Source organism: Ostrinia furnacalis, unplaced genomic scaffold (genome assembly GCF_004193835.3).
Source record: "Ostrinia furnacalis isolate ACB-3 unplaced genomic scaffold, ASM419383v2 OfSCF2054, whole genome shotgun sequence".
NCBI classification, from domain to species: Eukaryota; Metazoa; Arthropoda; class Insecta; order Lepidoptera; family Crambidae; genus Ostrinia; species Ostrinia furnacalis.
Window position 1 is genome coordinate 1,840,079 of NW_021132293.1, and position 25,299 is coordinate 1,865,377.

Consider the following 25,299-nt stretch of genomic DNA (forward strand, 5'->3'; position numbering starts at 1 on the left):
AAAGTGTAGACGTGCATGTTATGAATTTGAAGTAACTTTCTCTATTTATAACGTTTTTATGTAAACACTGAACCAATTTTGATTAATTTAGGAATTTAGGATAATGTAGAGATTGAAGATTGCTTCATAACAATTTAGATTTCTTTATTTTAGATTTTTATTATAACGTTATGTTATAAGTATTGGCAGTTAAATATTTATCGTTTTAGTTCCGTCTCTATTTACGTAGATTTTAGATTTTTTTTCCAGAATGACAAACGGCTTCAGAAAATTGAGCAAATAATCAATAAAAACAATTTCTATATTAGTTACCTACTTCAATATTTAGTGTAAAGACTGCTCACTTAAATTTTATCATAAAGTTGGCAATCAACTCAAAGCGTAATTAAAAAATAACTTAAAAATTACATCCACCTATTGGAAAGTAAAACATTTTTTGTTACAACGAACATAAAAGAGAATTCCACTCAAAATTCCCTGAAGAACGTCAAAATTAAATTATCTAATTAACATTACTTGGGACGACATTGGCGGAATAAAGTCATTAGGCCTAAGTTACGACAAAATTCTTATTTAAAAAGATCCCTTCAAAAGATTGCGATGACGCTACTATCTTATCTTTTTAAATAAAATGAAAAAACATTAGAAAACGTGTCGAAAATTTCATTTGAAGGAAAGAGTTAATTACAATTTGGTAATTTAATCGCTAAAAGTAATTGCCGTTGGGGTGATAAGTACTTGAGTATAATTTGAAGTTTAATAACACAAACAGTAAAGCGTTGCGAGTTATCCGAGTGGAAAATTAAGAATAATTGTTTTTAATGAAAATAAGTAACGATTTAAACCCAGTTAAAATTACCTACCATGTAAGGACAGGCATTGGCAAAACATGATTGTATTAATTAATTAATTTCAATCAATGTCCAGAAGATATCAAAATCTAAAAAATACTTTTCCTATTTAATCGATTCTTCGATTTTCGATCGACCACCAGTTTTGACCATTGTCCACATTGTCGTGATACAATAAAAACTGTACCATACTGCCATCAGCGTTTATTTAAATAAAACCAGTGGTCATGAGAAGTTTATTCTTTCTTCATAGTAACTTCAAAATAAAATAAGACAATATTCCTCAAACAGCGGAAAATGAGGCGTAAATATTAACTAAACTATGAAGCAGAATAAAATAGCAGTTTTACAGAATACAGCTGTATTTTATAAGTGCTTTGGTTTAATTTTCCGCAAAACACCCTGAACGTTCCCGGTACAGTGTAATTACACAGATCTACCAAGTAATTAGTTCAATTATTGACTTACGAAAGTAACACGACTCATTATACTCATCATCGAATTATGTTGGAAAAGTGTTTACATAAGACATACACGATGTAATAACGATGTAAGTAAGAAACGGTTTGGCATATAGGTACCTACTTTTAACAAAGTATTTGGAAGATAATTTCTTAATGAGAAATACTGAACTATTTTTAATTAAACCAATATCCTACCGAAAACACCTAAAATGAAAGAACGACACATGAAGCTACTACTGAGCATTGTGGCACCTACTTTTTCAATAAGTGTGATTTTGCAAGAACACAAATAGTCCAACCAATGTGCATGAATGTGCTAATATAGTACACAACTTTGTTTAGCTTAATTGATATGTGCTGAACAACAATTTGTGTATCATTTGAAATCCAAGGCTATATCAACCTTCCGGGAATTATATCCACTACAAGGTAATAATAAACAATATTATTATATTAAGTATTATTTCATCCATTTGCAATAGAGTGAGGCCTTTGTCCAATAGCGGACGTCATTTGACTGGACGTTCAAATGACATTAATTTGACTGAACGACTGACGAGGCCATCATAATATTAAATGGTAAGCACCTAAAAAGCTAGTTACCGTTCCCCCGTTAGAGTTAGCAAGCTTAACTCGAGTTGACAGTCACCTATGGCGTTAATTAAGTGTCAATAAACCTCCGTGCACTTCGCCCCAATCATAAAGGCATAAAGTCAAGTCTGCCCGCTCAAAGTCCGCTTTAACCGGTTACGTTATCTTAATGAGGCTCATTTAGACTCAAGATAGCTTAGCTGACGTGGCTGCTTTGATTTCGCGCCACTCGGGCGGCGCTTTAGTTTAGCCGCCATGTTTGGGAAAATGGCGGGAGAATTTTAATAAAATTAGGATATTTTTCAGTCCTGTGCGTTGGAATGTTCATGGGCTAAAAGCCTAAAACCTTTGAGGTGCTACTTTAAGATTTTTAAATTATATTTTGAATTGTAGGTAATATCACGATTTTAAGGTTCAATTTTATTAATTTTTACATCATGTACCAAGTACGAGTATCTATCCTCCTGAGACCCAGACCCCTAAAAATTGTCGGATTGTCATGAATTTTGGAAGGCAGGCTAAGTTTCATATGTACAACTAACGAAAAATGCGAAAAAAAATCTAGCCCCCCTACATACGCCAAAATGGGTGGTGTCACCAGTGACACTACGGGTTTCAAAGACATTAAAACGGGCTTGAATAATTTAATATTTTAATTACTTCAGGTATGGTAAAATAGGTGCTTTTAGTTTAAAATTGATCTGCAATTGTTTAGAATCATGTAAGATTTACTTTTTGACAGCTTTTATTGAACTTGTTATTACCTACAAACTTTAATTTAACTTGCAAAGATGTGTGAATGTATGTTTGAGTAAAATCTTGGAAGCTGAATTAGAGCTACTTCCTGGCAACCGATTGAGCTGAAATTTTGCAAAGACATGTAACTCAGATGAAACTTCAATATAATGAGGTCATGGAGCTGATCTGATGATGGAGACGGAAGGTAGCCATAGAAACTCTGTGACTAAACGATGTAACTCTGATGAGTTTTGACTCATTTGATTGATATTGACAAGTACTCTGGTCTTGAATGATATCCAGGGTCTGATCTGAGGATGGAGCATCAATTTTTTCATCATCTATGTCATCAAAGTTGCATAACATTGACTTGACGTTACCATCAGACAATCCTAAAAAGGACAATATTTCAAGTCACGAGTGCCCAAAGTGTCACCAGTGACACTCGAATTAATTGACAAAAATACTTATTACAATAGAAACATTTTAATAGTTTTATCGCACAATCTGAGAGATATATTACCGTAGCACACAGAAAACACAAAACAATACAAAAAAAATTGTTTTAAATTATATTTTCTTTTCTTGGAATGTGTCATATCGGAGGTCGCGCGAATTCAAAATTTCTATGAATGTCTACAAAATCAAAAACTCTTTCGTGCGAGGCAAAGCAATTTTTTGGATATGTGACATATTCCAACGTTTCACACACTTTTATTAATTTTCATAAATACCAATAAATGGTGCTGTAAAAAAAATATATACTCAAGTGTCACGAGTGACACCGGGGGTCTCAGGAGGCTATTTACGCGCATTTTGGTAACTACTTTTGCTCATTAAAAAAACAAAGTCAGTACCTTTCCATACATTTGGTGTGACAATTTTACCAAGTTATTTTAAATGCAATAATGGTTTATTTCCAGCATGTTCATCAGTATTGATGTTAATACTCCAACAGTGTTTGGGTTGAACGTGTCATCGCACAAATCGATTTATCGAAACATTCGGCATTGACACGGATTTTGTATTGTTCCGAATCACTAGTGCTGGGACAATCGATTTGCGGCTTATAAATGATTGACACTAATCAAGTGTAAAAATACGAGCAACTAAGCGTAGATTAGCTTGCCTGTGATGTGGAATAATCCTGTATGGTATTTGACAAACAACTCTGGTGAATATTAGTTAACAGTAATTTTGATCTCACATGCGGTTATTTTTTTTTTATTGTATTGTTCTTAAAAAGCCGTCCCAATTTTAAATTACACTGATTCTACTACGATTAATGTGAGTTACATAAAATATGCAATTAGCTTGATACACCTAATGAAGCAGAAGGTAAATAAATGTTTACTCTTGCTAACTAGAACTTTTAACTACTTACCTAATGTTACAATTACAATATTGATTTTTGTAAACTATGATACCAACATTATTTTAAGGATCAAATACATATTAATTTTTTAATCAAAGTAGAAATATATATTTCCTTTATGTACTCCAAAACGAATTAAATTACTAACTTCAGTCATTAAACATGATCAAATAACATTCCTAATTATATTTAAAATATTATCATAACTCCAATTCCCCTATATTATGATTGACACCCGATTGAACGGAGCCATGTTAGGTGATTAGCGGTTTGAAATTGTTATTAATTGGATTACAAGCGCCGCTAACCGTGCGGTAATCAAGTCCGTGTAAGAAGTAAACAATCGGTTAACTAAGCTCGGATTAACTCGCCCGTCGATGCGGGTTAGTGTATGTGTAACTTTTGTGTTATGTAGATAGCGAAGTATGTTATGTATTTATCATTAGAAGGGCTTAGTCAATTATAATAAAATTATAACACTTTGGGGTGTTGAAAGAATATACTACCTCAGATCAAAGCAATCACCCAGAAATCGAAAGGTCGTGGGTTTAATTCATACTCGAGGTTGTAGATTTTTTTTTCAGGTTTTTAAAAATGTGTTTTGTAAATATTTTTTTTGAAATGAAGTAAGTACGCAAAACTTAAGGCTTAAAATTTTCCCATCTAAAATGTGTACTGTCTGTACTTCCTTAGAGGATCTTTTACTGTATTTTTTGTCAAATCTTATAAAAAAATCTACATTTATTCTTTAATGCCATAAAATTGGTACAGGTAAAATTCTGAACATTTTAAAAATAACGCCATCTAACCACAACGTACACTAGGCAAGACATATTGGCGGGGCGTTTGATTCTGAAAGGCACTTCTAAAGATTTTCTAATCAACATTCAAGGAGCGGCGCCTAGCTCCGCTGTCTTCATAAATTACGTATCAAGTATGTGTAGAGGCCTTATGAAAAATGTTTTCGGTACGGGAAGCTTGCGGGAGAACCAGTAACAAAATACAGGGTGATTTTGCAAACAGTTGCCAATTTTTTAATAAGCTCTATAGAATAATATAACTTTATCGTAATTACTTTTAATCGTGGCATTTTTCGAAAATAAAAATATTGAAGATATAATTCGCTTCTTAAGTTTTAATGGCTAAGGGTTATTTTCGCACACCATATTGTCTATTAAGCTTTGCAGTTAACTGTGTGTACGTATTTTTCTATGTACGAAATAAATTATCCATGTGTGCCAATTTTGAAACCGCGCACAGCGGATAAAAATAACCAAACATGAAAATAAATCGATTATAATATGTAGTTGTTGCAATTCACTCGCCTTCGTGAGTTGTAAGAACTATAAGTTAAAATTGATTCTGAGTCGCTCCTAAATATTTGGCAACAGTTTGCGAAATCACCCTAAATTATGTACTATAGAAAGCTTACTTGACTTGCGACTTAACGGTATGAAAGGATGAGTAAATAAATCAGGTGGGTAACAAATAGGACAATGAGATTTGCCGAAAACGAACATGGAGAACAATGAAAGTCACTCTATTTTTTCTGTTATTTTTCGTGAAATTGATGGTCTAAAGGAAAAATGTTGTAATAATTATTTAAAGTGCCACATACCTCTGATAGCTGATGTAGTAGCAGACGTACAGCTAAGACAGGTTATCCAGTTACCTGAAAAAAGAATGATCACAGTTATTAATCAGGCCAGATTTGACATAGTAGGTAAACACTGTGGGCTCTTATGCATTTGTAATAGAATGGATTTTGCAACAAAAAAAAGTAGTTTGATATTCTGTCGGGTTCAGGCACCATCTTGCACCATCTTACTTCAACTTTAACAAACGTCAAAAATCTGTCACACTCCATACAAAAAAACACAGTTGTTATTGTTACGGTAAAGTTACGGTAATTTGGTGCAACTCAGCCAAGTCACTAAAAATAATAGTTTTGTAGTTTTCTTTATTCCGCTTAGGATTTTCCTTTTGGTAAGATGTAAAGTATCAAAATAATCAGTCGAACTATAGAGACGATTTTGACCAACCGAAATTCACAAATCCGAAGCTAGTAAACAATAAGCTTCGAGCATCTCTAAGCTAAGGACTGTCTAAATCATAGTTTCTGATTGAGGATTTAAATGGACCTGGAACCAATAGAGCACTACACATCAAACTGGGCCATATTCGCCCAATCCGCTTTCGGTACAAAGGGAAAGTTGGATGAAATTGGATCACCAGGCTTAAGGCTTTAGGCGATCTGGAACGAGCCATCATGGTAAGTGCCGGTTGAGACGTGATTTTTGTGCCAAAGAGGTTATCTATGGTTAATAGTTATGTATATTAAAAGTCCAAAAAGTATTGGCTGTTTTTTTTTACTCTCACGTCTAAACAGTTGTATCTATTAAACGTCTATTCTAATAAACGTCAAAAGTGACAGCTTTTTAAAAAGCTCGTTTAGACTTTAGATCCGAAACGATTTTAAGGTTGAGATTAATTTTAGTTTAAATTTGGATTTACCTAGGTGCTACAACTGCTTTTAAAAGCACACACAAAACAAACTACCCTTGCCTTCATCCGGTCGTGATCCGGCTATCCGGTCAAACCGGGCCGGACGGCACCATAGTCACGTGATATCGTTTGTAATTACTAGTAATTAGCCTCTAATTAATTTGCTAGCGCTCATCGAGGCGTCGATAACAATAAATTTTATTAGTAGTATTTGTCTGGCAAAAGGTTGAACTAACATAGAATTTGATTATGTTGGCAATACAAAATTGTATTTTGATTTTTCTATTATCTAAGTAATCCCATTCTACTCTAATAGAAATGTGAAAAAGTTTGAGAGGATAGATGGAGGTTTGTTATTGTTTGACGCAAAAATTACTGAGTGGATTTTGATTAAACTTGACAGCATTATTATTTATACACAAAACAATAAGAATATTGAGATAATTACAATATTGTGTGTCAATCAAGTAAGTCAGTCTTTTTGTCATGTGAGCGAAGTTAAGCGCAAAAGCTAACTAGTACTTATGGTTAAACATTTTCTAATTTCAAAATGGTTTCTTCGTAATGTTTTTTTTTTCAAATATTTACGTAACATCCATAATATTATCTAGTTTTATTTATTCTGAAAAGAAAATACGAGTACCCTAGGAAAGAGAGTTTTCTAAGAAAATGAAAAGTAGGGCATTGTCTTTGTGTTCATAAATATAATTTTGCAGTTCACATGACGTTAGCTGCTTGGGTGCCGACGCTGCTTGTCACGTTTTATTTATCTGGGAGAAAACTGAATGTTCTATTTTAAAAATATCTAAGCTCTGGTGTTCTGCTAGCTGAATCTGAATCGATTGTAATTTGTTTTAATAGCTAGCTATCTAATACAAGTAGCTTAATGTTAAGAATGAAGTGGGTAAGTAAGTAGGTACAGTAAGTTTTTTCTTTTCTTTGTATGATATTCAGCACACTTTTAATGTTACAATATCTATGTTTTATTTTACATTTGTTATTCTATTTTATTTTGATGTCCTTAAATTCAAGCCGTGGCACTTCACTTCACCTTGAAAGCATGGACACCTACATTTTTTTACATTTTTGGCTTCAAGTTTTCGAGCAACAATGTTTTCTAGAATACTAGAATACATCCTTTGTTTCTAAATATTGAGTTTTACTATCTCTGTATTTGATGGTACAATATTTTGTCTATTTATTTTTGATCATCCATTTGAATCTGTACCAGGCCTCCGTCACTCGCCTATGCCGGCCGAGATAATTACCTACAGCGCGCGACAACTTCAAGTTGCAAATCAGTCGGGGCCGCCACGCGCCTGTGAGCACACGTGTATTTCTATACACGCTCGGTCGATCATCGTCGCAATCAAGGTTTATTGTTCCAACAGCACTGTTATTCTTCTTTAATGTAAAATCGTTATATTTAGGAATAATAATTAACTGTAGTGATTGAAATAATTTAAAAAAACTACACTTGAAATAATTTTGAAATACTTATGACAAAAAACTGTAGCAAAAAATTATTTTATCTAATAAAAACATTAACTTTACTTCACCGTGTCTATTTTCCGACACTACACCTTTTAAAACTATTTGTCCAATTTCGAATTATCGCAACACTGAAGTTTATTAATAGGTACTTTAGAGATGGTACGATTATACAAACACCACTAGATTAAAGTTTACCAATCGTAAATACAATAATTGCTTCTTAAAATTAAGTTTTTATTTATTTTACTTTGCTTATACAACCCTGACGCTTGAGCTGTGAGGTAAATCAATTCTGAACACAAAAAAATTGCGCTCTTGTGAGCGTAGCAGTAAGGTGCGATTTCGAATGCATCATGTGCGTTGGATATTTTGCATTATTATTATTACCGTTAAAATGTCGGCATCTGATCCTACACAAAGGAGTGCAATTTCTGTTGCTACTATTATGTATTCTGTGTCTGTACTAACTACCTCGCCAAACATTGACGCGCGATATTCCGGAATCAATCGCCAGTTGAAAAGCCGTTAATCAGCCTCTAAACTGTCGCGCGAATTAATCAATCTGCGATGTCCTAATGAGCGGTGTTCCATGACTAAATCCGAGAATTCTCTAAAAAAATATGTTGTCATGCAACCAGCAACTACGGCGAAGTTGTCGGACTCTCCAACTCGAGATCCGAGTAAGGTGGGTTCGAATCCCGCCACCGCGGGAATATTTTAGCTTACCACAAGGAATTATCATTATATATATTTTAACAATAATATTATATTTTAATTATCGAATTAGTAGGCCGAACATTGAATCAATCGCCAATCGAAAACCCGTTTATCGGCCTTTAAAGAATCAATCAAACTTCGTCCTAATGAACGGTGTTCCGAGTGTAGAATGCGTGGGCTCTCCAAAGAAATTGTATGTCGTAACCGGTATTTTACTAATTTTAAATCTATACTAATTACCTCGGCAAACAGTGACGTGCGATATTCCGAAATCGCCAATTGAACAGCCTCTAAAGTCTAAACTGTCAGCCGCGAATCAATCAAACTGTTCTAATGAACGGTGTTCCATGACTAAAATCCGTGGGCGTAAATCGAACCGGCCGGTAATCCTCCCCGGACGAGGACAAACGACGTCGTCAGGTTACATCAGTTGCATTTGCAGTAGACGCAACGCGGTATTTGTAATATTTGGCCACTATTGTCGATGTATTTTCAGATAGATTAAATAAAAATATACAGCAAAAAATATCAAGCAAGCAAATAAAATTCTTCGAATGAACATTATCTAAAATCCGTGGGCGTAAATCGAGCCGGCCGGTATCCGCCCTGGACGGGGACAAACGACGTCGTCAGGTTACATCAGTTGCATTTGCAGTAGACGCAACGCGGTATTTGTAATATTTGGCCAACATAGTCGATATATTCTGTCAGATAGATTAAATATAAATATACAGCAAGTAAATTGTTCTAATAAATAGTATTCCATGACTAAAATCCATGGGCGTAAATCGAGCCGGCCGATAATCCGTTCTGGACGGGGACAAACGACGTCGTCAGGTGATATCGTTTCAGTTGCAGTCTCAGCAGTGTGCCTACCATGAGTTTACGTTAGGTGTGCTCGCTAGCGACTGCGTAAAAAAATGACATTTAAATGTATGACATATTGTGCAGCGCCCCTAGCGACTACTTTCAAGAAATAAAATCTTCATAGAATTTTTTGACGTATTCGCTAGCGAGCTCACCTAACGTAAACTCATGGTAGGCACACAGATGCAACGTAGGTATCTGTGTGCCTACCATGAGTTTACGTTAGGTGTGCTCGCTAGCGACTGCGTAAAAAAATGACATTTAAATGTATGACATATTGCGCAGCGCCCCTAGCGGCTACTTTTAAGAAATAAAATCTTCATAGAACTTTTTGACGTATTCGCTAGCGAGCTCACCTAACGTAAACTCATGGTAGGCACACTGTACTCTTTGGCGGGGGTATAGAATATTCAGATAGGCCACTAGTAAAATTGATAGTGCAAAAACCGATTTTCATAAGATCTATTAAGATCTATTCGTGAAATCCACTACGAATTAACTGAGATTTTATTTTCCAACTAATTAGGCGTGATCCTTCTTATAGAATTATTATAACTAAGTTCGGCAAGTTTTAAGTTCACCTTTTGTAGCCAAATGTTGTGCAATCAAGTGTTAAATAAATAATTCCAGCGTAGTAACTCAATATTATAGTAGTATTTGTACCTACCCACAAATTAATAATATGAATTATTTCACCAACTGGGTAAACCATAGAATCAGTTTTTAACACAAGATAAGAAGATTGTTCTCCCATTAGCAGGCTCTTATGTATTTTTAATTAATTTTATGTAAAACCTAACAAGAACCTAACAGTTTAATTAGTTGCCATTACCAGGCTTCTGCTCACACACATTTTAAATTTTATTTATACCAGGGATTAACTTACAAGCCTGACACTAATAAAATAACGGTTAACCGTATCCAGTAATTCCCTGACACGGTGCACGGGCGCCTCGAGCGGCGGTGTAATACGGTGTTTTTATGAAAGAGTAAAGCTAAGCTTTTACATAAAATTCAGACGAAACAAGGAAAATCTAGCTCATAAAGTCCCCTTGCGTGTCAAAGACGCTATTAATAAGGGAGGATGTTTGTAACCTTTGTTGAATACTTCCACGTTGATGATAGACAAATAAATAAATGTGTGTATTCCGTTTTAATTAAAATTCTAAATAATGCTGCTGTAAATGCTTAGTGCATGGTCATAAGGACGTGACGTGCGAGTCTCATCAGGCCTCGATATTCCACGTTACAGCGGACCGGACTTAATTGGATGCGCTGGCCGCAGAGGCCGCGGCATGAAATATGAAGCGCGTTTCCAGGTGAGTGCGGGCCTATTGTCTCGGCTGCAGCCGCGTGTCATGCTGGTTTGTTAGCTAATTTCTGTGTTACACTGTGGCTTTACGAGCTTATTTCATTTGACATATTGGGCTCATTTAAGTTTCGGCTTTCTACTGGATACTAACATAGATAGATACGCGTAAGACAAATGTGTGACTTGTTGGTGATGGATGACAATAGAAGCTAATATTATGTAGTATCTACTCATGGAAAGAAATGAACTAAATATGTGTTATAATTATTACATCAAGGAGATTTTAGTGAAAAAATAAAATAAAATAAAGATGTCGCATCACTTGCATCAGGCCTCAATATTTCCCCATATTATAGTGGACCGAAGTTAATTGGATGCGTTGGCCGCAGAGGCCGCGGCTTGAAATATGAAGCGCGTTTCCAGGTGAGCGCGGGCACATTGCGTTGTCTGATCAAGCTGGATTTTTGATATAAAAATCGGAATATTGGAAAATATACAATGTAAAATCAATTCGAAAATAATAAGTTTCAAAATAATAAAATTAAACTAAAACAAAGGCTTCGTCGCTCAGCAATTGATTATTTTATGGTCCCGTTTTCTATTTCATAAGTCTTTATTTTTATGCCTATTACAAAAATGGGACGGCGCACGATTTGATTGTTTGGACACAAGAACGTTCAAAAATCGACTCCCGATCTATGATTACATATCGAAATAAATCGTTAGGTAATTCGAAAAATAATCCGATAGTTCATGCATACAGACACGTGACAGGCAGCTTGTTAGCTTGGCTCTGTATCGCAATATGAGCCGGGAATCTGTCTAGGCTCCAGGCATGTTCGTTGTTTAGTGTTTATAACGCTTGGACGTATTCGAAAGCATATTTAGTAAATGAAATATATGTATTATGCTTATAAATTCTATAATATAGAACTAAGACTAAATAAAAAAATTAAGATAATGCAATAGAATGACATTTGAAAGTTCTTCTCCTTCTTCTGCCTTGCTAAACCCGTAACGAGGGGTAGACTTTCCCAATCATGCGCTTCCATTCAATTCTATTTTGTATGTCTTGTTCGTGGAGTGTCCTTTTGGACATTCGTCATCCAGCCGGGCTACAAACGTATGGGCTTGTCACGTAAAATGAAAAGTTCTTAATTCAATAGATAAACTCTCTTGACTATAAACCTAACTGGCACTCACTCTTTTAGCAGCATTTTACTCCCGAATTATTTAAAACATCAACCATAATGAACAATGCAGATAGCTGTTCCAGGTGAGTACAAACTCATTACGTCGTTTTCAGCCAACATGGCGGGCTGTCTCGCTCGCGCCGTCAACTATACGGCCCCGTCTCGTTCACGTGACGTCAACTATACGGCCTCGTCTCGTTCACGTGACGTCGAGACGTGAGCGCCGTTAACGGAGTCACCCGATATGCGGGATGCGTTCGAGTGATGCATGGGGGTCTATTCTTGAATCTACTAATAGTTAATAAACGAAAGTTTGTTAGGATGGATGTTTGATACTATTTCAAGCAAAAACTACTGAATTAATTTAGATGAATCTTAACAGAATTAATATTTTAATATGAACCGCGCGCATTGTATGTATGTACAGTAATGTACAACTTAGTTTTATTCACAGTAATGTCAACCTAGAAAACTGAGTGTAAACTTAAGTACAAAAAAGTTCACGTAAGTACAGGTTTGTTAGGACGATTCCCGCAGAAGTACATCTGCTTGTTCTGGCTATTGGACAACTTGTAAATTATCTACCTACATAAAATTTGTTAATTTCTCATGTAAGTGACTGTAATGTTTTTAATGAGAAATAAATGTTCTTTAAACCTAATATAAAAACACAGGTTATAACTTATGAAAATAGTAATTTAATTGGCCAAATGACAATGATAAGTGCTAAGTAGGTACGTAAGTCGGCCTTTCTGTGACAAACTAATTTACACGTGGGCGAAGCCGAGGACAAAAGCTATAATGTACACATCCAAAATGTTGGATTCAACCATCTGTGTCACTCACGTAATGTTATTAAAATAGAGGAATGGATTCGATTTATACGAAATTTGGTAGCAGAATAGAACCTCCGATGCTGAACGTGTCAAGATGAGACGCATTTGCACTCGCCAATGATTTATTAACGATCGCGTATTGGATTGGCTGCTGATAATGTCAAATACCTATGGGCTGGTACTATAATAGATGTTCCTAACATAGATTACGCTAGGTATTGTACAACGTAGATCACTTTATAATCCTCGTAATGCTAAAAGAAATTAAATAAAGATGGACATGGATGGACAATTGGAAACAAAGTAAACAACTGCAACCTTCAGTGGTATTTTCAATCAAAATACCAATTCACCACGAAACCCCAATGTTAACAGCCAGCATTATTCCCCAAAAGCAACGCATTATCTCGCATAAAGAACAACGAAAAACCCATAGCTCATAAAAACTCCGCCGTACCGAACGGGGAGGCACTCGCGGCGCATTCGTTAAAAAAACTGCTATTTCTGTATACATTCGCACACAATACGTTTGAAACGTACTGTGTAATAACCGCCCATCAAAATTTCTACGGTACAGTTGCCGAGCCGATCGGAAAAATTCACTCCGCTCCACTCGGCCGCTGTCATAATCCACGCGCGCCGCAACGTGTGAAATTGAAATTAAAATTCTATTAAAAAGGAAAGATTGGAAATAGATTCCACTATCCTATAAAGTTACGCACGTAACGAACTTTATATTTTTATTTCCATTTAATATTCTCGGGCTATTTTTATCGATCAAGCAAAATACTTTCAACTGTAATACGAGCACAATAGGACTTGGTTTTGCTACAGTTTGAAGAAAGTACTTTGTGCAGCAGTTTGAAACTTGTTATGAACATTGACACAATATTTTATAATTTCTTAAGCTTTACGATTGTTATTTTTAGAACAAATCAGTTTTATTGTACAAACAGTCCTACGCCTGAAATGATATTCCTACATACGAAAATTAATTAATTTAATTTCAGGGTTAATGACGAAATAAAGATTTAATAAATCGACCGTTTTACTGAAAATCAGGTCCAGGTCAGGTCTTATGAATTTCTGGGTATTGTATGATTCTATTAATTTTCGAATTCAATCAATTAATTCCAGTTTAACTAATTTGAATTGGCAGAATTAATAAATTTTAATAAGTTACATGATGGTGAACAAAATATTTAGATAGGTAGGTACTTAATTATGATAATAATAATAATAATAAGATAATTAAATAAAGTCAACAAAGAAACAAATGACAACGTTGCGATATACATATACGGGTGGCGCCATCTTTTGGACGTGCGGCAAAGCTTGCATACTTATTTTATAACTCCCGATTAAAGTTGCTGTTATTTTGTCAAGTGTAGCGTTTTTACTAAAACCCATTCTTACGCTGCGATATTTCGTCCAATAACTAGCGCAATGACTTCCCCTGACATTCGCTGCAGTCCGCCCGGATATATTGACATCTTGATAAACCGTCCGCCGAGCGATCCATCCATTACCGGGATTCTGACTAAACGCGTTCGGCTGTTCGCTGCCCAGCTCTATTGTTTACTTTACAAATAAAGGTTGTAGCGAATTGTTATTTGGTTGATTTACTGATTAGATGTCTGTCTCAGAAAGTAAAAACGTCTATTTTTTACACAATTAGATAATAGATAGGATTAAAAGTTTGTATACCTATTACAAATAAATAAATAAAAGCCTTAAACAAAAACCTACTTTTCTAACACCTAACGTTTACTATAATAAAGAGGCTTATGTATCATATTTGTACGTAGAATAAAGATAACATTTTATAAAAATATTGTCGTGATTTAGAGTCACGTTCTATTTATTCTTTTGTAGATAACTTTTTTCACATCAATGAAAGCATATTGTTTACGTAAACGTCAATTAGTTGCATTTACTTTAAACCTGTGTTATTATTTTAAAAGCTTTTGTTTGTTTCACAACAACCGAATCAGAAAAATCACTTTTAATGAAACCTTGCACCATCAAAATGGTTCAGATAAAATATTTACAGCAAAATGTGTGTCGTTCAAAAAATATTAAGTTATAACGCGAAAGCAGTGGATCAACAAAACACGTCTAAGGCCCAGTTTTTTGATTCGTAGTTAAAATAACCAATAGTCAAATTTGACAGATGTCAAATGACAAGTGGTTAAATATCAGAGAAAAATGTTTTTCGAACAATGGTTAGCTTGACTTTTAGTACATTTTTTAACTATTAGTTAACATTTTGTTAATATTTAACCATTAGTAGCAAAATTTAACAATTTGTTATTTTAACTACGAATCAAAAAACTGGGCCTAAGGCTCCTCGGCCACGGGGCCACGGCGACTTTTTTTAAAGCGAGTTAGTCGCATTTGTAACGCGCTACAGAAGTGATGCCAATGCGCTACTAACGCGCTACAGCATCGCGACTGTATCGATGCAAATGCGCGACCGTATCCGACGACATCGGGAAATTGATTAGCGATCGCAAGCAAGTATGTAATTATGTGTCATAACTGAATCGCGTTTGCATCGCGACAGAAGCGCGACAGCATCGCATTTGCATCACGACTGAATCGTGTCCATTGTGTGATCACACAACTAGCGACCGCATTGCGACTGTATCGATGCGAACGCGCGACAGAATCGCTACTAAAAAGTCGTCATGGGTGATGGGCCTAATGTAATACGAGTCTTTGTCCCGGTCTGAGCGGTGTTTGCTTAGGACCGCCTTGCCCGGGGTAATTTGACAGATCAAAATGCTTAAAGATATCCAATTACACTGAATTGATTCTACACCGCACGGATAGACGTTAATGTCACTTAATTACTGGGGCAATTCAATATTGTTGGTATGAAGCGTAATTGATTTGAAAAGTTGTTAGTTTGTTATCGTATTAATAAACGTAGGTATTACCTACGTTATTTAGGGGTTTTTGTAAATTGGTAGTGAGGATATTTTTTGGTACTTACATTTTATAATTTGATGCTATCATATTCAAGTGTTTGAGGCAATTACAAGACCTTTACAGACACTATTAATTGTCGTTAACACGTGCCTGTCAGCTGCTAAGTGATATTTTACCGAATTCAACTAAAGGAGGGGGTTCTCAATTCGGTTGGTATATTTTCTTAAATGTAAAGTTTCGTCATCCGTATCACAAGAATTCATAAAGTTATGTTATTTATTGCTTTTTCTCTGTAGAAAACTTTAGAGGCTTAAGCCTTTGATCTGAAATAGTAAAACAATTGAACGGATTCTCGTAGTTACTTACCTTCTTTAGTTTAAACGTAAACTAAGAATAATAAATTGTAAACTTCGTAAAATATTCCGGAATTGCCGTCCAAAGCTAATTTTAGATTAATTTATACATAGTTGGCGACTTCTAATACTGAAGGGAGCAATTGGACTACAATTAAAATTCTTGGGCCTTCTTGGACTGGCTGAGTTTTATTATTTTGTTCAAGGTTACAAAATTATAGCTTTAGGCTTAATTATTCGTCAGACTTAAACTTAAAATAAGTTCGTAAGATAAATACCTACATAAGTAGCCTACACAAATACTTCAGCCGGGCTAGGATGCGTGCCGTGATAAAATCTTATCGATGATTTTAGACGACAAATGTATGGGCTTATCACGTAAAATCGATAAAATGGCGCAATAAAAGCATATCACAGCGCGCATCCTAGGCTTACATGAAACTCATATTTTTTCATATTAAAATGCGACTGTAGACAATTTTTCAATTGAAATAAATATCATTTTTTTACTTTAAGTAGATTAGAGCCCATGTGAAACTAGAATCAGAACCAATATTATTACATGGCTTTCTTGTTCGCAAATAGCTTGTAATTTAGTCTTCAAAACAAACAATACTTAGCCAATCTCGGTAAGACAATAAGAGATGAGATGTGCAAATATTACGTAGGCTTAATATTTCAGAGGAATTAACTTATTTTTCCATTTATGTATATGAAGCAGACTGGCCGGCGCCGAGTCTAGATTAGTTAGGTTTCTAGGCGAACCTCCCGAAAGGCAGTATGTTATTTATAATGTGCTCTGGGATTTTGTGCTGCGTCTCAGAAACATTTTTGATATATTGTACGTACCTACCTACATAGTAATTGAAAATAATATAAAATATTAGAACATAGAAATTATGACATTTATAAATCAGACGTAATAAATGGTAATGATGTTTTTGAGTTGATATACTTATGATAATTCAAATAAATTCAATACGTATCCAGATAAAAGAAAATACGAGTATTTCAGAATAGGTAAGATTTGATAAAAGATTAAGATTGTAAAAAAATGTTTTTAATTTTTTATTTAATTTTTTTTTAATCTTAAAAAACGCATCGGTTTCAGCTGCCCTGCCTAATTTAAGGAAAAAATTATAAAAGCCAAGCTGCCAAGTGGCCTTGCGATTGATTTATTACGAACCATTTTAACCGAAGTTTATATTTTGAGACGGCCATAAAACACAAAAATGTTTTTCAAGATACATAAAGTAACTCGGAAACGTTCTTTTCTGTCGACAAAAAGTTGTTGAAGTGTGATAAAATACTCGGATTTATGAATACCCACTAAAAGTTCGCCCATCCACTCGGAGCACTGATTCGCGAAATGACAAAATTAACATTTATCCATATCATCTTGACATCGAGTACGGCTATAAAATAATAAGGCTGGGATTACACTATGCAATTTGCGATGTCTTCGCAAAACTGCACATGATAACTTAAAATCTTTTGGTAGCCCAAAAATGACTGCGAATTACCCAAAACAAAAACCGATGAAGAGGTAGGTACGAGAGGTAGTTTTCCTATTTCATTAAGTTTATTTCGTCGTCGTTGGAGGTCATATTTAATTTTTGAAATAAAATAATGATTAAGTAGTTGTTAAATTATTTTTGGTGTGAATGAATCAATACTAGTGACATGATATAATTTCATGTAGCTAACGCTTAAATAAATTGAAGATCGCTAGTGAAATTCGATCGAGATCGTCAATCAAATGTATTTGTTTTAGCCGTTAAATAAAGAGGATTCCACGACTTGTGTAGCCTCACCCTAACTCGACGAACTAATTTTGCCGAAGTTTGTGAACACAGTTTTTGTAACTATCATAAATACGAAAATTAGCGAGCGTGTCAACCTTTTGAGTGTAAACACAATGTTCGAGGCGCCAAGATAAGTACAATTCTGTTAATTAAAGCACAAGCAATTTCATATTTTATTTATGAAATGATACCATTTCGTGAACCATACAAGACACACGGAACAGNTGGAACAGTGATCTATTTACTCGTATATAAAATGTATACTGCTTAATTATTAAAAAATATTATATGGTAATTTTTTGAACTGTTTTTCAAACTCATTCAATACCAGTTTAAGCTCGTGGCTTCACATGTCTAGTTTTTTATGTGTAAAATTTTTTTTTTTAACTTGCAACGTACTTAACACTAGAAGTGCCGAAGATTACGACCCCCCTAAAAGCGCCGCTGGGTCAATTTTGTCCCAGCATATATTTTGTAACATTTTTTAGTTTCAGGCATGAATATTATGGTTAAAACTATTTGTAGTATCCTTAAAAAAAGGTTTATCTAAAAAAAAAAAAAGTAAAAAAGTATTTATTACTAAAAGATGTCACATTGTACAAATTATTCTGGCGGTCTCTGCACTAAGCAGGAAAGCTTGTATCGCAGCGGCCAATACGAACAATTACCTTAAAAATAATGACATCGGTCTTAATAGGACGGACATGTTTAAACTGGTTTAAACTAGTTAACAAGTTAGGCTTAACATTTATAAAGTGTTAAAATATAGTTTATATATAAAACTGTTCTAAACAAATATTAATGGCATGACATAGCTTTGGTTTAGAAAAACTAATAACAATAACATAAAAATTGTATTATTTAAAATTATATAATCCAACATGTTAGTGAGAATAACAAACGAATGTGTGTGTGTGTGTGTGTGTGTGTGTGTGTGTGTGTGTGTGTATGTGTGTGTGTACTTATTTCTTTAAAAATATAAATGTATTCAATTTTAATTTTGAATTATTAAAAGTCAGATATTTTTGGTTTCATTTAAAAATAGTCACATATTACGCGGTGTTGTACTGTATTAAAATAATGAAATTACTACTTTAACTAGTCATAATTATTTTTAAAGGAAAAATAAATATCTTACAAATAATAGTGCACATTTTGCACAAAGATTTTTTGTATGGTTTTTTTTTCTCTCTGGTGTACTATGTGTTTAGGAATTTTTATAGGTATGGTTATTTTTCTGTTATCTGTACACAAACAGTGAAGTTGTTTACCAATTACAATGAAAAGTATGTACGTTTAATTTTCAATATGTTATAAGTCACACATTTTAAAAATGTATCAAATCATATAATGTATGAACTGGCTTATGTCTAGAAGCCACCTTACTACTAATATTTTTATGTAAAAGTTAATAAATATTGATGAATTGAAGGATGGATGAACTGATGAATGGATAGGACGGATGAATGGGTGGGGATATATGCCTTGAACTTGAACTAAGTGAGTATGGATTCATGGTTAGATCGATGAATGTTTTTTCACTCTTTTACGCAAAAAATACTAAGCCGATCTAAATAAAACTTTGCAGTTTTATTATTAATACTTCAGGATAACATAATATAGGCTATAATTTAGAATAATATTCAGTTATTTGGTCAAAAAGCAATGATAAGTGTCAAGAAATTAGGTCTTTCTATGATAAACTTAATTTCTCACGAGTGAAGTCACAGGCAAAAACTAGTACAATATATTTACATTTCTGCATTGTCACGAGAACCTAACCTAACCTAACCTAACCTAACCTAAGCTCTCCTTACCTCTCCACTTTCGTATCTCCTCGAAACAAGGACTCTTCATCGAATTATTGTGGCAAATACCAGGGTGGGACAAAAATGACCCAGTGGCGCTTCTAGGTAAAACCGATTTTTAAAAATTTTCTATTAATGTTATATTGTCAAAAACATTAAAAAATTATAAAATTCAATAAATCAGTAAAAGTCAAAAAGTTTCATGGATTTTCGTTGAAAAATAAAAAAGTTAGAGACGATCAAACTCGCGAGTGGGACAAAAATGAGACGGCGGCCTTTCTAGTGTTAAACCTGACTTCAAAATACTCTAAATTTATTTAGTGGTGGTGGTAAAAATCTAATAAGCAAACATAAGATACAGGCAAATTAAGTTGCCGTTATAATTTTTGTTTGTATCAAAACGCTTTAATGACGTTCAAAATGATTATTAACCAAATAATAAAATGTTTCTTTACACGGTTGTTAATATACGACATTATAGCGTGCAGGTACAACCTTTTATTGAAATTACGACGTTAGAATTAAAGTTAAGCAAAGTTTTCCCTGTGAAGTATAATAAAAAGCGAAATTAGTGGGTACGTCGACAAGGCTGTCTAAACAAGAAAAAGTTGGGAAGCGATGGCGTCGGTGGACTGAAGCTGTGGGAGGCTAAGGTTGGCACACATGAGGAATAATTTTTAATTAAATTTCGTGTGGATTTTTTNAAAAAAAAAGAAAAAGTTGGGAAGCGATGGCGTCGGTGGACTGAAGCTGTGGGCGGCTAGGGTTGGCACACATGAGGAATAATTTTTAATTAAATTTCGTGTGGATTTTTTTTTAATTTTTCATGAAAGTTATTTTTCGTAGTTCAAATTATTAGGTACTCTGATTTCTAATAGGTCTTAAGGTTCAGTCGCAAAGTATATGGAATTACTTAAGTTCGACTTGAGTGCTTTGTTCTAAATCATCCTGATATCTCGTATAGTATTATTTTGATTGATGCAATGGCAACACAGCAATACCCAAAAACTATATGACCGATAAACAATAATAATTAAATTAGTTACTTATCGCTGAGTGTTCCCATTGCAGTAATTGAAAGAAACCTATACGAAATATAAGGTCCAATTTAGCTCCTTTCTTCTTTAACAAACAATATCATAATATATTGAAGTAATTAACTCATAAAGTGTATTTTTATTTGAGTCTATAATGATACATTTTAACACTAATGGCCAAATACTATTATTAACAACAGCATTATAACGTTACTAAGTTACTAATTAACCCTATTTATAACCGTGTATTTATTTGACCGTATCATAATCATCGTACTCATCGGATTATGTTTGTATCCGATGTAGAATAGTAGTGGGTTAACCAATTAAGTTGATTAGCGTTGTTAGTTGAGTGCTATAATACGGCTCCTCGGAGTGTCGTCGCCCGTCGCGCGATCGCGTCATATGCTGACTAGGGGTGGCACAACAGCGTTTAGACTAAACTTAACGAACCTAATATATAGAAAAAATATTCTGTCTTCGCCACGCCAAATTAGTGTTAAACTAAAAAAAACCTTCTATCGGAGATATAATTACTTTTGGGTATGTAATAATATTGATTGAAGACTAATTTTGGACATTATTTAATAGAAATATAAAAGATAATAAATGTCAAAACATTTGCTCTCAGTATTTTTATAACTTCTAGGAATGTCTACCAATGATTNCCTACTATTTTCTGCAATACCTACTTTTTGCAACCATACTATTTTATGCAATGTTTTACATAAAATTATTGTGAAAACCATGATCATGTGCCTTATGCTTTGATTTGTGGGTAACGGTGGGTAAGTATGTGAAGTGTCAATTTGACCAAACAAATTATTTGGGATATAATATTTGCCAACATAAAACATTTGCTATATAAACATTTGCCAAGTAAAATTTGGCCAAATAATAATTTGACCAAATGAATTAGTTGCGAAAAGTACAGTTGCTAAAAGTTCATTTGGGAAATGAAACTTTGGTGATAAGTTGTTTGCGAAGTGAAATTTGGCGAAAAGTAATTTGGCCAAACGGAAGGATACCATTATTTTAATTGATGCAATGGCAACACAGCAATACGCAAAAACATTATAACCGATAAACAATAATAATGAAATTAGTTACTTATCGCTGAGTGTTCTCATTGCAGCAATTGAAAGAATACTATACAAAATATAAGGTCCAATTTAGCTTCTTTACACTCTAACAAACAATATATTGAAGTAATTAACTCATAAAGTGTATTTTTATTTGAGTCTATAATGATACATTTTAACACTAATGGCCAAATACTATTATTAACAACAACATTATAACGTTACTAAGTTACTAATTAACCCTATTTATAATCGTATATTTATTTGACCGTATCATAATCCTCGTAATTATCGGATTATGTTTGTATCCGATGTAGAATAGTAGTGGGTTAACCAATTAAGTTGATTAGCGTTGTTAGTTGAGTGCTATAATACGGCTCCTCGGAGTGTCGTCGCCCGTCGCGCGATCGCGTCATATGCTGGCTAGGGGTGGCACAACAGCGTTTAGGCTGTTATTGTATTACTACTTAAGTTTTTAAATTAAACTTAACGAACCTAATATCTAAAAATCATATTGTGTCTTCGCCACGCCAAATTAGTGTTAAACTAAAAAAAAAACCTTCTATCGGAGATTTAATTACTTTTGGGTATGTAATAATATTGATTGAAGACAAATTTTGGACATTATTTAATAGAAATATAAAAGATAATAAATGTCAAAACATTTGCTCTCAGTATTTTTATAACTTCTAGGAATGTCTACCAATGATTTTTTCCGTACTTATCTATAATTATTCTTGATACAAACAGCTAACACACTTATTATACATTATAAATAGTGAACTATCTGAATTACGTTTAGCATATTTTTGTCGTTAGGGGAAATGCATTACGTCATAGAAACGCTTGCGTCATGAATGAAGTCACTGCATTACGGTGACATCATGCTGATGTATTCAAACGAATAGGTTACAACGTAATAAGTACGAATAAAACCAATAAAATATTCATTCTCAACGCAATAAATAATTTTATCGATAAAACTCCACCGACTTTGTCTGTGACAGCCCTAGATTAATAAGAACATCATTAATTTCCTCGAAGTACAATTTAGTGAGTATTTATTATGAACATTATTTCACATTCTGCAGGCAAATTGTGCATTAATTAGATTTTTATTAAACAAAGAGATCATTAAACTGCACGTAAAACAACACGACGGTGAAAATTGTGAAATACGAAAATAAAACTATAAAAAAAGACAAAGCGCGGCGTAGTTTGTGGAATGTTGGGCGGTTCATATTATGTTATTTACGCGTCCACAGAGGACAACTTTTTAATGGGGCGATAACAGACCACCCGAGACCGGCGTTGCCGTTAAATCTCGAGCTCATAAATACGTTATGTAAACCCACCCTAATAATTAGTCGCTGTTACGGCGAGTAGTTAAGTTTTATGTGCCCGCAGCCGCGAGACCGGCGCCGAGAAAAATGCTCTTTAATTTGTCCGCCCGCGCTCAAAGGCGATGAGCCTGAATTGTTATGTTTATTCCCCGAATCTTGTATCTTTACCCTTTTATTTTTTTCTTTCCAGCGTTTTAATGCGATTGGATTTCCGTAGCCCCCGTAGCTACACTGTAATCGCATTGAATATGTATACTCGCTGCCGCCAACCTTCCCTTTTCAGCCCTCAACTTCTCTGAATATTGAGGAGATCAATTTGTGATAACAAACATACGTCACTTGTTGGGTGAACGGTTTATCAGATAAAATATTTTATCCGACTTGTTTATTTTTTGCCATTTTCACGTGTACATTTTTGTTTATGGAAATAGGGGTTAAAGGTGTAACTTTACTAAAGTTTATCGTAACAGAGGCTTCAATGTCGTTCGCTGGAAAACCGTTCTTACGGCTAGGACGATACGGTCGAGAATGTACTTACGTCTACATGTTTTCTACGGTGTGCTACGAACCGTTACGCTACGATTTATGCTACGGACAATATTAAGTTTTAGTTCGTTTGTTTTTCTTATTCGCTCAAAGGAATTGAGAATTCCAGGCTATGAGTAAGTAGTGGCCAATTTTCCGCGTGGGGAAAACAAGGTTTGTGAGGATTACCGTGGTCAAAATTGTTTTTACGGAACGTCATACGAGTCGGGTCATAGTCGGCCCGCGTGGCCGGCAGGGCGCGGGGTCGGGGCGCTTGGACAGTACCTTGCGGTGTCTTCGGCGGCCACTCTCCACTGCTTCCCCACAAAGTTTCTCAACAAGTTTCAAAGTTCACAAACTTGGTCGTGGCGTTATTTGAAGCGTAACTGGCGGAAGCTAGCGTCGTGGGGAGATGGTGAAGCGCGTGTTGCACGTACACAGGTTACAACGAGATGAGCGTCGAAGCGAAATACGGAGTCATGCGGTCAGCCAAAAGGACACAAACCTACTGGCGAGCTGGTAGAGAGCTCGCGGGGCGGCGGGCGGGTGGCGCCGCCATTGGCCCGCGCGGGCACGCCTCCGGCGACGCCGGTGCCGACGCCGCGTCGCCGCACTATCTACAACTTACCGATTCGCACTTTTCAACTATTTCAAACCGGCTAATCTGCGTCCGTCAACACTTGAACACGGACTTTAATTCTTCAACTTAACTTCTTCAACCACTAAGCGGTGACGGCACCGACCAACTCGACGGGCGACTTCGCGAACAATATTCAATTAGTTATCACTGGGAAAACGCGACGTTATTATCATCTGCGGATTTATTTCACGATGGTTTGAGATGAGCCGACTTATCACTACTTAAAACTAGGAAAAAAGTATTGCGATTAGAGTAATCTTGTCAAAATATGTAAAAAATGGTGCTGCACCAACGGCGGCCGCGATATAACTGATTTATCGATCGATCGTTGAGGTAGATGATTAACGAAACTTTTCTCAAGCACCGCCTTTTACGGATTTATAAATAAAGCCAGTACTGTAAACTGTCATATTTTTAATACCTTATCAATTAAATAAAGTTTTACCTATCAATAAATTTGAAAAATATAAAAGATTTCTTGGCAAAAAATAATAATCTGTCTATATTTCTATAATTTGATTAAATTATTTAATTAAAAAAGAGTATTTTATCAAGTATCTTACTTATTTCATCTGTTGCCTGCGCCTGCTAAGTTAATAACTTTTATAAAAAAAAATAAGCAGATTACTTTACTTATTTCTTTAAAATATTTTTGTTTTAGACAAGTAGGTAGGTACCTAAATAAAGCTTTAATTTATCCTTGATGCCAGGAATTCCATGAAACTGTCATGACCTTGTCAGCCATCACCCTGGGACTAAAAATATCCCGGTTTTAATATGGGATAGGGCAGGAGCTCGAGAATTTTAACGAAATCAGTCAGTTTATAAA

At 34.7% G+C, this 25,299-nt stretch overlaps 1 protein-coding gene across 5 annotated transcripts in view; it reads right to left on the reverse strand.

Moving 5' to 3' along the window:
• Positions 1 to 24,766, reverse strand: part of mbl (splicing regulator muscleblind) — a 343,781-nt gene extending 319,015 nt beyond the window's left edge. For 2 of the 5 annotated variants that reach the window (XM_028307000.1, XM_028307007.1), the window contains exons 1-2: positions 24,459 to 24,766; positions 5,638 to 5,691 (exon numbers count right to left, since the gene is read on the reverse strand). The gene's annotated coding sequence lies outside the window, so the exon portion shown is untranslated. Of the gene's footprint in view, positions 1 to 5,637; positions 5,692 to 24,115; positions 24,132 to 24,458 lie in introns of those variants that run through there. The other 3 variants (XM_028307005.1, XM_028307001.1, XM_028307002.1) reach the window with 2 other exon arrangements.
• Positions 24,767 to 25,299: the final 533 nt, after the last annotated feature.